Here is a 13,850-nt window from a genome sequence, read left to right on the forward strand (position 1 = left end):
ACACACCACTACTGTCTACACTCACGACACGCCCCGGAATGATACAGCCAATTAGTGAGCGATGCTGCAAATCCCCTAGATGTTGATTGGATCATAGCGATGCCATCCAGAAGGTGGATTCCATTGTCCACGCCTATCTTTCCGTTCATTATGATACGGGAGCCAATAAATGTTCAGATTGTTGCTTACAACAGGCATTTAATTGGCTGCAAAATACAAATCGGGTCCTTTTAGGGCTGGGAATCGATTCCAAAGACTCTGAGGTATCTTCCTCTTCTGAGGTTTAATGACGGTTGGCAAACCGTCTTTTGGTGCATTATCGTAACCTAATAGACTGGAGTGTGAAGCATCTGCATTAGGTAATCTAACAATATACAAAAAAGGTTTAAAATCTTCGGTCTATTACAATTTCTCTCAAATCATAATACTTCTACTTTTAATTTGTTGCGTGGAGTGATTTGATCCTTCCAACAGGCTATGTAAATAAATACATTAAACTCGCAATTTGCCAATTTACAGAATTAATTTATGTCTTTCATTTTCATATTTTTACATTGAATGAGAACATGTTCTATAGTTTATGATTCCTCACTGTGCACACATCTATCTGACTCATGTTTTCCAATTTTAAAAAAGGTAATAGTTTAATAGCCTTTCTTGTTAAGAATTCGTTTCAAAGCTTCCTTTAGCTAGCCACTTCATTAGCCTTGACTCCCACATGAGCAGGACCCACAAAATCATTACTAAGCTTATACTTCTAGCAAGCAAGCAAGCAACGATATCTTGTATGATGTCTTGTCTAGATGACATTAAAGTTATCGACTCCTCTTTAACAGCCTTCATAAGCACAAGCCCAGTCCCTCAGATGATGTCATCATTCAACTAAATCACATTAGTATCTTGTCTAAAAACAGTAGACTTCAAAAAAAACTAATGGAGGAAGTCTAGAGCTGTGGGATGACATCAAATGTTCTGCATGCATAAAATCCATTCATCCATCCATTTTCTACCGCTTATCCGGGGCCGGGTCGCGGGGGCAGCAGTCTAAGAAGGGATGCCCAGACTTCCCTCTCCCTAGACACTTCCTCCAGCTCTTCCGGGGGGACACAGAGGCGTTCCCAGGCCAGCCGGGAGACATAGTCCCTCCAGCGTGTCCTAGGTCTTCCCCGGGGTCTCCTCCCGGTGGGACATGCCCGGAACACCTTCCCGGGAAGGCGTCCAGGGGGCATCCGGAAAAGATGTCAGAGCCACCTCAGCTGGCCCCTCTCGATGTGGAGGAGCAGCGGATCTACTCTGAGCTCCTCCCGAGTGACCAAGCTTCTCACCCTATCTCTAAGGGATCGCCCAGCCACCCTGCGGAGAAAGCTCATTTCGGCCGCCTGTATCCGGGATCTTGTCCGTTCGGTCATGACCCACAGCTCATGACAATAGGTGAGAGTGGGAACATAGATTGACCGGTAAATCGAGAGCTTCGCCTTGCGGCTCAGCTCCTTCTTCACCACAACAGACCGGTACAATGACCGCATTACTGCAGAAGCTGCACCGATCCGTCTGTCAATCTCCCGTTCCATCCTTCCCTCACTCGTGAACAAGACCCCCAGATACTTGAACTCCTCCACTTGAGGCAGGAACTCATGGTCCCCTTGGCATGGTCCTAAAACCAGGTATTGCTAGCTTTGGCACTGTGTGCAGGTGCCAAGTCATGTTGGAAAATGAAATCTGCATCTCCATAAAGTTGGTCAGCAGCAGGAAGCATGAAGTGCTCTAAATCTTCCTGGTATACGGCTGTGTTGACCTTGGACCTCAGAAAACACAGTGGACCAACACCAGCAGATGACATGGCACCCCAAACCATTACTGACTGTGGAAACTTTACACTGGACCTCAAGCAACTTGGATTCTGTCCCTCTCCTCTCTTCCTCCAGATTCCGGGACCCGGATTTTCATGGAAATGAAAAATTTACTTTCATCAGAGAACATAATTTTTGACCACTCAGCAGCAGTCCAGTCCTTTTGGTCTTTAGCCCAGGCGAGACGCTTCTGACGCTGTCTGTTGTTCAAGAGTGGCACAAGGAATTGTTGACACAAGGAATGCGACAGCTGAAACCCATGTCTTGCATATGTTTGTGCGTAGTGGATCTTGAACCAGTGACTCCAGCTGCAGTCCGCGCTTTGTGAATCTCCCCCACATTTTTGAATGGGTTTTGTTTCACAATCCTCTCCAGGGTGAGGTTATCCCTATTGCTTGTACACTTTTTTTCTACCACTTCTTTTCCTTCCCTTCGCCTCTCTATTAAAGTTCTTGGACACAGAGCTCAGTGAACAGCCAGCCTCTTTTGCAATGACTTTTTGTGTCTTGTCGTCCTCGTGCAAGGTGTCAATGGTCGTCTATTGGACAACTTACAGCAGTCTGCCCAATGATTGTGTAGCCTACAGATCTAGACTGAGAGACCATTTAAAGGCCTTTGCAGGTGTTTTGAGTTAATTAGCTCAGCGGTTCTCAATCCTGGTCCTCGCGACCCCCTGCTCTGCATATTTTGTATGCTTCTCCTACCGCTTCGGAGGTTTGTTTAATACGCCCATAAGAGCCCTGCGAAGTAAACATCACTAGATATTCTGCCATAAATCCCGTTCGAAATGTGGATAATGTTGCGCAAATCTCAAAATTACGGTTAAATTACCCTTCAATCTTCCGTAGTAAGTTTTGTTCTTCGTGTTCTTAAATTAACGTCAGCCGATTTCATGTGTGCAGGGAGTAGAGAGCAATGAACACAGTTCAGGGAACACGTCAATCGGAACGCGGTTCATTCATTAAGCTCTCTTCTAATGAGCTAGAGATTTAAATCAGGTGTGTTAAACAAGAGAGATACACAAAATATGCAGAGCGGTGGGTCGCGAGGACCAGGATTGGGAACCGCTGAATTAGCTGATTAGAGTGTGGCAACAGGTGTCTTCAATATTGAACGTTTTCACAATATTCTAATTTTCTGAGATACTGATTTGGGGTTTTCATTAGTTGTCAGTTATAATCATCAAAATTAAAAGAAATAACAGAGGGGCAACGTGACAGAGGGGGCAATTCCGAATTTTATATGATACTACATCAATGTATTTTTGTGTGTTTGCCACCCTGCGGATGGCATGTGACATCAAAGTACCGCGAGAATGATTCAAACGCTCATGGCGGGGTTTGATCTTCAATCTCTCTCGTGTTGAATGCTGCTGATAGATCTTTGCAACTCAAGATTTCAAATGCACATTTTCTGTTCACGGACGACTATGTTAGTGTTAAAGTTCTAGAACACATTAGTTTTAAAAAACTTGCTCGCATGGCTCTGGGAAAGTTAAGCCGTCCATTATCCTACGTGAGGTTGTCGAACACCCAGCAGAAACATAAATCGTCGCAATGGTTGTACAAACACTTACATTACTAGCAGCACATTAACACGCCTCTCTAACGGGAATGTAGCCCAGCCATCCTCAATAGGCGGTCCGCGGGCCAGATCCTGACCTTTGCTTCGTTCAATCCGGACCGTGAGACATAGCCTATCCATTTAAAACATTTGACTATTTCGGTTGTTTAAAGGAGTAATTCATCGGAAGTACGTGTTTTTCTTTGTCTTTTGTGTGTTATAAGTTACCCCATGCATGTTTAAGACACGTGAAATTTCAAAAATTTAAGTGTCGGAAACAAAAGATGTATTTGATCTAGAAACGAATGCTCACCCAGACCTGCCTGAAACGCCTCGTGTAATCACACCCCCACAGGGTTGCCAGCTCCAAGAAATATTTCCAGCCCAATAACCCCGCCCAAAAGGAATGAAAACTAGCCCAATTTTTTCCCTGTGTCGAATCAAAGTTATCAACGGATGTTTCTATGTTTTTATCTGAATGAGATCCTATGTATTATATATATTGTTTTGTTCTGTTGAACACAAAATAAGTTTTGGGATATTTAGGAAAGCAAATTCTGGGTCACGTTTGACTACCATTTATTATTTTCTGCTATGGTACTCAATGATGCCAAAAAATTTTCAGCAGCTAACAATCTACCAAATATCTTTGTGTTCAACCGAACAAATAAATGTATACAGGTTTGGAACAACTAGAGTAATTCATAACAGAATTTTAAATTTTGGGTGGAGTGTCCCTTTAAAAATATCCCACGTGTGCCACGCACACGTAAATGGACGAGAAACATGTTTTCTCTTCGTAAGACATGCAGAAACTTGCTTAAGAAATAATCATGGTTACATTTATTGCATATTGTATGATGTATAATGTGTACAAGCTCATCAATGTTTAATTGTTCTAGACTGCGTTTAACGCTGATCAAACGTGATATTTGGCAGCCGGGAGAATAAAGTGTTGTACACTCACGAGTGATTTCTTTCATTGTGCAACGTGACATTCACGTGACGAAACATTGGTAAAAACATCATTCGGATGCATTGTGTCTAATACCACCGCTAATTTTTTCTCTTTGGTTGAGCTGAGCTCCCGCGACCCTCCATGTACTGTAGCCTGTCTGTCAGACTAGTTCTCCACACTTTTGTGATCGGTCCGGTCCTGGAGGTGCCAGGTATTCATTCGGAGTATGAATACACATTAAGAAACTCATCAATTAACATTTATCCTTAGAATATAAATAAACATTTTGGCGGCCGCAGTACATTATGAAAGTAGCCCAAAAACCCGTAACCCACGGCTCCATAATTTTTTCCCACAACTGCATTCTCAAAATAGCCCAATTGTGCGGGAAAACCGCGACCCTGGCAACACTGCACCCCCACAACTTGACGTCGTGGAGTGATTTGACTAAAATCGCCCAAATCTACACGCAAGTAATGTGGGCGGTCTTGTAAATCTCATTGTTCTGTCGCCGGCGCAGCCTTATGTTCCGAATATTTGAAGAGGCGTTGCATTTCCGTGCAGGATTGCACTAGTGACCTGGCCAATCATAGCAAACCTCGCTTTTCAGAGCGATGAGCTTTGTAAAATATCAGCACGTTTCAGAGAGGCAGAGCAAAGAGGAGATACAAACATGCACGGTATGTGGAAAATACAGTGTTTTTACATTTACATTTAGTCATTTAGCAGACGCTTTTATCCAAAGCGACTTACAGGTGGGGTAAGCAATAGAAGCAACTGGAGGAGATGAGTGGGGATGGGATCTAGGGGGCAGGTAGTCGGGTGGTTAGAAGAAATGACCTTGGAAACGTCCTCGTCAGATAGGAGAGAGAACGAGGGGAGCAAGCATGTGTCTGGGGATTGGGCGTGGTCAAAAGACGGTTGCGCAGAGAATTGATTGCTCATGGTGGTCGTTTTCTTTACAAAGAATGACGCAAAATCGTCAGCTGTTAAGTCCGATGGAGGGGAGGGGGTAGGCGGGCAAAGAAGAGCAGAATTTTTTTTAAAGAGAGTACGGGGGTCAGAAGAGTTGTTCATTTTAGCGTGGTAGTACTGGGTTTTCGCAGAGGAGACATCTGCAGAGAAGGAAGAGAGAATAGACTGTGTAGCAGGTGGAGAGAAGTCACATACATAAAAGGTGTTTTATAGCCCGGAAGGGGATACTTTATTCAGTGAGTGAGTGAAGGACGTGCTTGATGCAACGTCTGGTGGGTGGATGCCTGGCGTGGGAGTGTCTCTGGAAGAATCCTTCCGTGTTCTGTGATCTCCGTGCCCAGGTGCGTGTCCGTCCACTGTGGGTGTGTCTGTTGCGTGAAGCTTCTCCCGTGTGCTGCCGGTCGTAACTCGTCCATACCTGCGGGACATAAGACACAGTGTTAAGCTCGAGGTTGTCTTGGACTCGTAGCTCACCATGTCTTCTGTCCCGCTGGCTTTTATGCCCAGTTCAGGATATTAAGTGCACAGTGTTACAGTAACTGTACCTCTGCTAACATTGAACATATCATAACTCGCTTTCTAAAGGAAGGACTTTTTCTTTTTGGAAATCTAACGTTACACAGCGTGGTCAGCAATTATAACATTCCAATCCCATTGTATGTATCCATGCTTATTACATATAGTGCCCAGTTAATTGCTTGCGTGAAAAGCAAAAAAGTAATGGGTCAAAATATATTTTATTGACTAATTTCCAACGCCAGAAATCATTCCTGGTAGGCTATAACGATTAAGGTCAGCCGGAGTTAAACGTAAACATTTTTTTGCTAAATTCCCTTTAAGGGATGCTTGTGAGGTTGTCAGTGTCTCTTTCTCTAAAAAGGTATTGGTCTGACTTTTGTGGAACCTAACTTGGTATTGGCACCTATTTGATTATTGCTCTCGTATGACACATCGCCTTATTGCTCCCTGAAGTCACTTTGCATAAATTCGTCTCTTATATTACTTGACGTTACAATTCCAAGTTGATGTGGTTAGAGTGGTTAGACTGGATGGCTTGCAATCAAGTGTTTCGTCATTTACAAATTCGAGGTTTTTTTCGTTAATAAAGTTAACAGAAATGCTTTTGTTCTGCATTTTACGAGCACACAGCATCTCGATTAGGAAACTTAGAATATTATGTAGGTTTGTTTCGGATATTGTCATGATTCCACCTCTTCTTGTTAGGTAATTCTTGGTCTTGAGGCGGAATCATACAGGATCCTCTGTTTCATGTGGGAGAGAGACGATTTCATCTCTCTCCGGTCTGTGTCATTGTTCCTACCCTCCTGTTTCCTAGTTTGTGTTAATTAGCTTATCCCTTGCACCTGTTCCCTCTTGATTTGCTCCTCTTTAAAACATCATCGTGTTCTTTGTCCTATGCTGGTTCATTGTAGGTTGTACCTTTCGTGGTTGTACGTGTACATTTTACCTGGTCTGTTTGTTGTTTTCCTGTGCCACAACTTTATGCTAGTTCTTTGTTCCTTTTTCCTTGTGTCCTCAAGTTTCTAGTAAGTTTTAGTTTAGTGTTTGTTTCAAGTGTTTGTTTTGTAGCTTAGTTAGTCCTTGTTCTTGTTTTGTTTAAATATATTATTTTGATCTGTGTTCCCCCTCGCGGGTTTTGTTTTGCCTTTTTTGTCCTGTTTATGTCCTGTTTATGCTTTCGAAGTAGACCCCAGATCCGAGCGGGATTCGAACTGGCAAATGTCGCAAAATACCAATGCGAGCCAACCAGGAAGCCATACACTTTACACAGATATCAAAAGTAATTTTACGTTTAAGTCTGGCTGACCTTAATGCTTATAAGCCTACCGGAAATGGTTTCTGACGTTGGAAATTGGCTATAATACAATATTTCGAGACCGTGGTTCGAGACCGGTGAGTAATTGTTAATGAGCTGTGTGTGCACCGGTCTTGTATCACGTAGGAGACCGGGAGCATATAAGAGAACGAGCGACCGGACCGTCGATGAGAGAGGCCTGGGGCCGAACATGTTTTATGGTTGAATGTATGTTTTAACTTCCATGTTTTTGGTTTGTGATTTGTTTTGTTCGCCGGCGGTCTGCCGTGAGGGGCCGCCGGCTGCTATTATTTATATTAAAACTGTATTTAAATGTTTGCCGGTTCCCACCTCCTTCCTTCCTTTTAATGAACCTTGCTACACATGGATAGATACAATTGGATTGGATTGCTATAATTGCAGACCACGCTGTGTAACTTTACATTTCCAAAAAGAAAAAGTCCTTCCTTTAGAAAGCAAGCTATGATATGTTCAATGTTAGCAGAGGTAGAGTAACTGTAACACTGAGCACATCATATCCTGTATATTCAAAGGCATTACATGATACATTGGTGAGAACAGTTAATTTTTACTGGCTGTGGAAACCAGCGGGAGGGGCTCATTATACGACAGACAAAACGCCGTTTTGGTTGCACAGAGCACGCGTTATTTAAGGCGTTTTGCCTGTTGTATAATGAGCCACATCCAGTAAAAATTAACTGTTCTCACCCAATCACTGATGAACTGAGCCAGACAAGACCAATTTGTCGTGTAATGCCTTTGAATATAAAGGATATTATGTGTGCAGTGTTACAGTTACTGTACCTCTGCTAAAATTCAACATATATCTTGCTTTCTGAAGGAAGGACTTTTTATTTTTGAAAATGTAAAGTTACACAGCGTGGTCAGTAATTATAGCAGTCCAATATATATATGTATACATTTCTTTACACCGTCATGTGGCAAGCCAGCGGAGTAAAAGGCGGCGCTTTTCAGGCGCCTGAAAACGGTGTTAAATTCGGCGCCAGAGATGGCTTTTCGCGTGTTTTTAACGGCGTTTGAAATTGCGCGCCGTATGTTGTGGGGCCATTACAGTTTTTAATGGCGTCAAATACGGCGTTGGGATATAAACACGTTTAAACTATAGCGTAATTTGGACACCATTGGCATGCCATAGTACTCACAACTGCTGGGTAGGATTTCATACAACGTTAGTACTTTTACTTATAAACGCCAAGCAGCTGTTGACATCTGGGGATTCATCATTTGTGAAAAACAAGAAAGAACGAACTGATGACAGTTTACAAAGAAACAGGGAATGTGATCGGTCCTGTGCGAAAACAATAATTAATATTGGCAAAGCAAAGTAGTTTTGCTTTCGTCAGCCTTTCTCCGAGCGCAAACCGGACAAGCCAGCACCGACTGTCTGACATCAGTGGAGACCGACTGCCACCAAAACCGCAGGCGTATGGACGCCAGGGTTCTCGGGATTCCTGGCTGGCCAACCAACCTGGAGGAATGACACCACTGTAGGACGCCTCGAACAGGCGAGAGAGCGCGTCAGGCTTGATATTCTTAGAACCAGGCCGGTACGATATGGTGAAGTTAAATCCGCTGAAGAAAAGACCCCAACGGGCCTGGTGCGAGTTTAACCTCTTGGCTAAACGGACATACTCCAGGTTTTTATGATCCGTCCAGACCAAGAAGGGCTGCATCGAGCCATGCAACAAGTGACGCCACTCACCCAAAGCTAGACAAACTGCCAGCAGCTCTCTGTTGCCGATATCGTAATTTCATTCAGCAGGGCTGAGGCGGTGTGAGTGAAAGGCACAGGGGTGCACCTTCTCATCATGACTGGCACGCTGGAACAAAACCGCGTCAATCCGACATCGGAAGCATCAACAATAAATTGTCATTCAGGATCAGGAAAACAAACCACAGGTGGAGAGAAAAATGGAGACTTAAGTTTATCAAAGGCTACCTGTGCGTGGGAATTCCATGAGAACGGGACTGTGGTGAGTAAGGTGTGACGAGAGCGATTGATAGTTGGAATCAGCTGTGCTCAGGGACCTTGGTGGAAGTCAATGCTGTGAGCGGTGTGGCCATCTGGCCGAATCCACGGATGAATCGCCTGTAAAAATTGGCAAACACCAGGAACTGCTGCAATCCTTTACGAGAGTAGGGAACTGGCCATTCAGCAACGGCTTTGATCTTGGTGCAGTCAGGTTCAATGCCTCAGGGAGAAATAATGTGATCAAGGAATGAAATCGTATCGGATTGGTCAAAAAGACGCTGGAGAACCTCTCTTACGTGTTGGGTATGTTCCTGGAGAAAAAAATAGATTATCATCCAGGCACACGAAGACAAAGCGATAAATCATGTCTCCCAACACATCATTGTTGAGGCCCTGGAAGACGGCAGGAGCATTGGTCAATCCAAACGGAAGTACCAAATTCTCGTAATGTCCCGATTTGTGTGTTAAATGCCATCTTCCACTCTTCCCCCTCGTGGATACAAACTAGATGATAGGCGTGGCATATGTCTAGTTTGGTAAAGACCCGGGCTCCCTGTAAAAGTTCGAAGGCAGACGACATGAGTGGTAAGGGGTATTTGTTCTTTACCGTAATCTCGTTCAAATTTGGTAATCAATACAAGGGCGCAGGGAGCAGTCCTTCTTCTGCACAAAAAAGATCCCGCACCGGCCGGCGAGGAGGAGTGGAGAATGAGCCCTACATACTATCTTAAATGTGTACTTTCACTATCCTATTTTGATGTGTGTAAGTATGTGTGCATATTGTGTGTGGAGCGTTTGTATGTGGGTATGCCTGTCTTTTGTGTTTTCACTTTTTTCTGGTTTTTACAGGTATATAAATGTAAGCTTCAGCGCAAGTTCTGCCAGGAAGACTCAATATCACCCCACTCATGACGCACAGAGCTAACCAATTATCGTCTAGTCAATCATCACTTAAACAACTGTAGTATATAAGAATCGTTGAAATATGGCGACAATGTCACCGAAGGATTAGGTATGTGACTATTCAGAAGCCAAAGAGAATTTGTCTCTCCATCTCATCTTCACGTGAGGCGTTTTACCCGGATTCAGTGCCGTGATTCTCCATGGGCCCAGCAATCTAGGACAACATTGTTTGCACTCTCGAGGCCGCTGGTGTTACCGTAAACCTGGATCTTTCGAGAGAAAATATGCTCCTCTTGGCTCACAGTACTCTGGGCAACCCTTCAGTCATCTCGGACGAAATGCAGATCACTCCAGCACCGACAACGCAAACAAAACAAACAGGCAGGAAGAGAACTGACAAGTCGTCGTCACCTCACCCAACTAGAAGATAAACGCAGCATATACAGACTTCATCTCTTCCCCTCCTTCATCCGATGCCGGCGCAGATTACACCCAACTCGCCAAAGCTGTCATAAGCCTTTCACAGATTGTGAAAAGTTTCGAAACAAAAATGGCGTTCTTCGAATGCGTCCTCAATAACACCCGAACTAACCCCAGGCAAGCTCAAGAAAGAGACGATCAGCACATACCCTCGACATCCAGCGCAGACCCACGGATCGGATACAAATTCAGGATAAGTTTGCTCCAAGATCTCCACTGCCGTCCCAGAACAATATTAAGGTAGGCGCTCTATTCCACCAGCAGCAGTTACGGTGTCTCCTCATCTGAGAAATAACATCATCCAAGGTAAGGATGTTAACTTGGCTACTTTACTGCTCACATCACCCGCAGCTGAGATGAAAAAGTCGAATTCAGTGAAGTGGCCGTCCTTCTCAAAACCTCTGATCCAAGATTGCAACGAAATCTTTCGTTTGGCGAATTCGTCATTGCCTTTAGCACTTATAGAGATATCCTTTGCCAAGTTTACACCGCCGTGTAAGGTGCCTGGCCACTCGGGAGGCCTGGAAGGTGCCGGACGCTCGAGGAGCTCGACGACCGGACTTGCCATCTCACCCATATGGCGCCCCCCCAAAAAAATATTTGGGCTGAGTCCCGGTGCGTACAGGGAAGTCGGACGGGAACGGTTGGGCAGGACCAGCTCTGGCGGCTGGGCAGGACCGGGCTCTGGCGGCTGGGCAGGACCGAGCTCTGCCGGCTGACAGGACCGGGCTCTGGCGGCTGGTTAGGACCGGGTACCGTATTAGGGACCGCCGGACTCGGGACCATTGGACTCGGGACCACCGGACTCGGGAGTGGCGACTCCTGAGGTCTCACAACCAGGGGGCCCAGGCAGTCCAGTTCCATCAGGTCCTGGGAGTACTCTCCTGGAAGGCCGAACGGGACCGGCTTGAAGATTTCTGGAAAGTCGGAAGGGACCGTCTTGAAGGCTTCTGAAAAGCTGGACGGGATCCGCTTGCAGACTTCTGGAAAGCCGGACGGGACCGATTTGAAGACTTCTGGAAGGCCGGACGGACCGGGTTGAAGTCTTCTGGAAGGCCGGACCGGCTGGAAGCCTTCTGGAAGGCCAGATGGGACCGTCTTGAAGACTTCAGGAGAGACGTGGCGGTTACCTTGTCGGTTTCTATGGCGATTAGTTTTTTTAGGGGATTGTGCAGCGGGTTTAGCGAACTCTGGATTACCGCGAGCATCAACATGGGTGGAGAACTCCGAGCTGATGGTGAGTTGAGCTGGATCTCTCAGCACGTGATTCAATGGAGCTAGATGAGGCTCAATCCCATTCGGGATGACCTCGCTCACACCTAGGCGAGAGCTCATTATCAACCGGATAAGATCAATAAACTTAAATACGGGTCTGTCACTGAACTCGGGTGCCATACACCGAAGTCGAAATGAAATCCTCCACCTATCTCTCCAGAGAACGGCCATCCTGACTGAGATGGTATCTCAGATTGTCCTCTGGAGATATGTTGAGCTGCAGGTAATCCATAATGGTCCAGTTTTCTGTTAGGGTCTGCTATTCTGTCACGTGTTGTCTTGAGAAATAGAGAAAGCGCACGACACTGGAGTAGAATTCCAACGGGTAACATTTAATGAAAACACAGGAACAGAGAATACCTAACATAGACTATAGCAGACAAGGAACTGAGAACACACAGGGCCTAAACACATGGGGAAACGCAATCAAGGGAAACTGAAACAGGTGAGGGACTAATTATCTAATAATGACATCAGAACAAAACAAAACAGAGTCCAATTGTGACACCGAGGTAGTGTCTTCCCTGCTAGAAAAATAACGCCTCATTTTCGACATGTCTTCTCCTCACTCAAAGACCACAACAAGCGTTAAAGAAAACATTCTCTTAGAACCTTTCTCATTAAGTTGTACTTTAGTATGTTTTGATGTATTATTGTACTTTGTTACATTTAAAATCACATCCGTTACTGAGTATAAAAATTATGAAACATTGCAAGGAAAAATACGCTACCTGAAATTACTCCAGTGAATACATGGTCGCGAGTTTGAGCTGATATACCAGAAGAGCGCTGGAGATGGAGAAGTTAAACTCCGGTATAGTTCACCTGTCCTAAGTTGAAACCCTATCGAACTGTAACTGCTGAAGACAGTGAAGTAAACCCCTGGCCATATTTAAACAACCATTTCAGCTTCAAGACAGGGTTATGGACACTGTGCAAACTAGCATCTTATAAAAATCCTATTATGCAAGAATGTAGAGGTAAGATAAACAATATTTGTTTTCATTAAGTTCGTACCCGTGTTGGATTGGTAACTAATAATGAGTTTGAACTGTATAGTAAAAGCAAAAACGACATCGGTGCATAATGCTTTATATTTAAGTGTTTAATCTCATTTTGTAGACCCAAGGTTTACTAATGTGTTTGCACCACATTTACGCAGTGTGAATGGAACTTCTCCTTTAATGACATATTTAAACGTGCATCATATCCCAGCAAACAATGACCTGGTGGTTGACCGCCGGTTTTTGGGCGGCACCGATTCAGCGGCTTACCACCGTCGGACCACTGCCGGCACACTGTCGACAAGCCAATCAATGCAAAAATAATGTCGGTCTGTCAGCTTTTCTTGGGTGACACCCCACAAGCAGCTTGCCGCTGCTGGGCCCCTGTTGGTACAGCAGTGGCAAACTGGGCAGCACAGATTAAGCTGCTTGACACAGACAGACGACCACCAGGACAATGTCAGCATGCCAACCAATGTAAAAATGCCGTCGGTCTGCCAGCTTTTTAGGGTGGCTTACCAGGGGCGTAAGTCCCGGGGAGGACGGAGGGGACATGTCCCCCTCTATCCGAGGGTTGTCCCCCCCTCGATCAATTAAATTCGCTATTGTCATAAATATTTTTATGTTAATCTAATCTAATTTTGTAATGTGTAGAAAATACAAAAGCAAAAATGCGTTTTAAATTTAGAAACTGTTGAGTTCCCCCCCCTGCCTCTCACAATGGTTTGGCCCAATGCCTGCTCTCCACGTTCATCTCACCTGCGCATTGCGCAACACATTCAAGTCAGTTATGCGGCTCAGTTTATCAGTGGTTGTTGAACTCCAGTAAGAAAGCAATTTTATTCACTTTAAATGATGTGATTCTCTATAATGTAGTTGATGCTGATTCATTAATAAATAAGTTGTTTAAAAAAATGCTGATTACCGATGTATATTTCCATGAATCTGCTATGTTAGTGATTAAAACGTTACTTAGCTAGTTAACGTTAGCTTGTTACATAGGACGTCACAC

Source organism: Triplophysa dalaica, chromosome 16, assembly GCF_015846415.1.
Source record: "Triplophysa dalaica isolate WHDGS20190420 chromosome 16, ASM1584641v1, whole genome shotgun sequence".
NCBI lineage: Eukaryota > Metazoa > Chordata > Actinopteri > Cypriniformes > Nemacheilidae > Triplophysa > Triplophysa dalaica.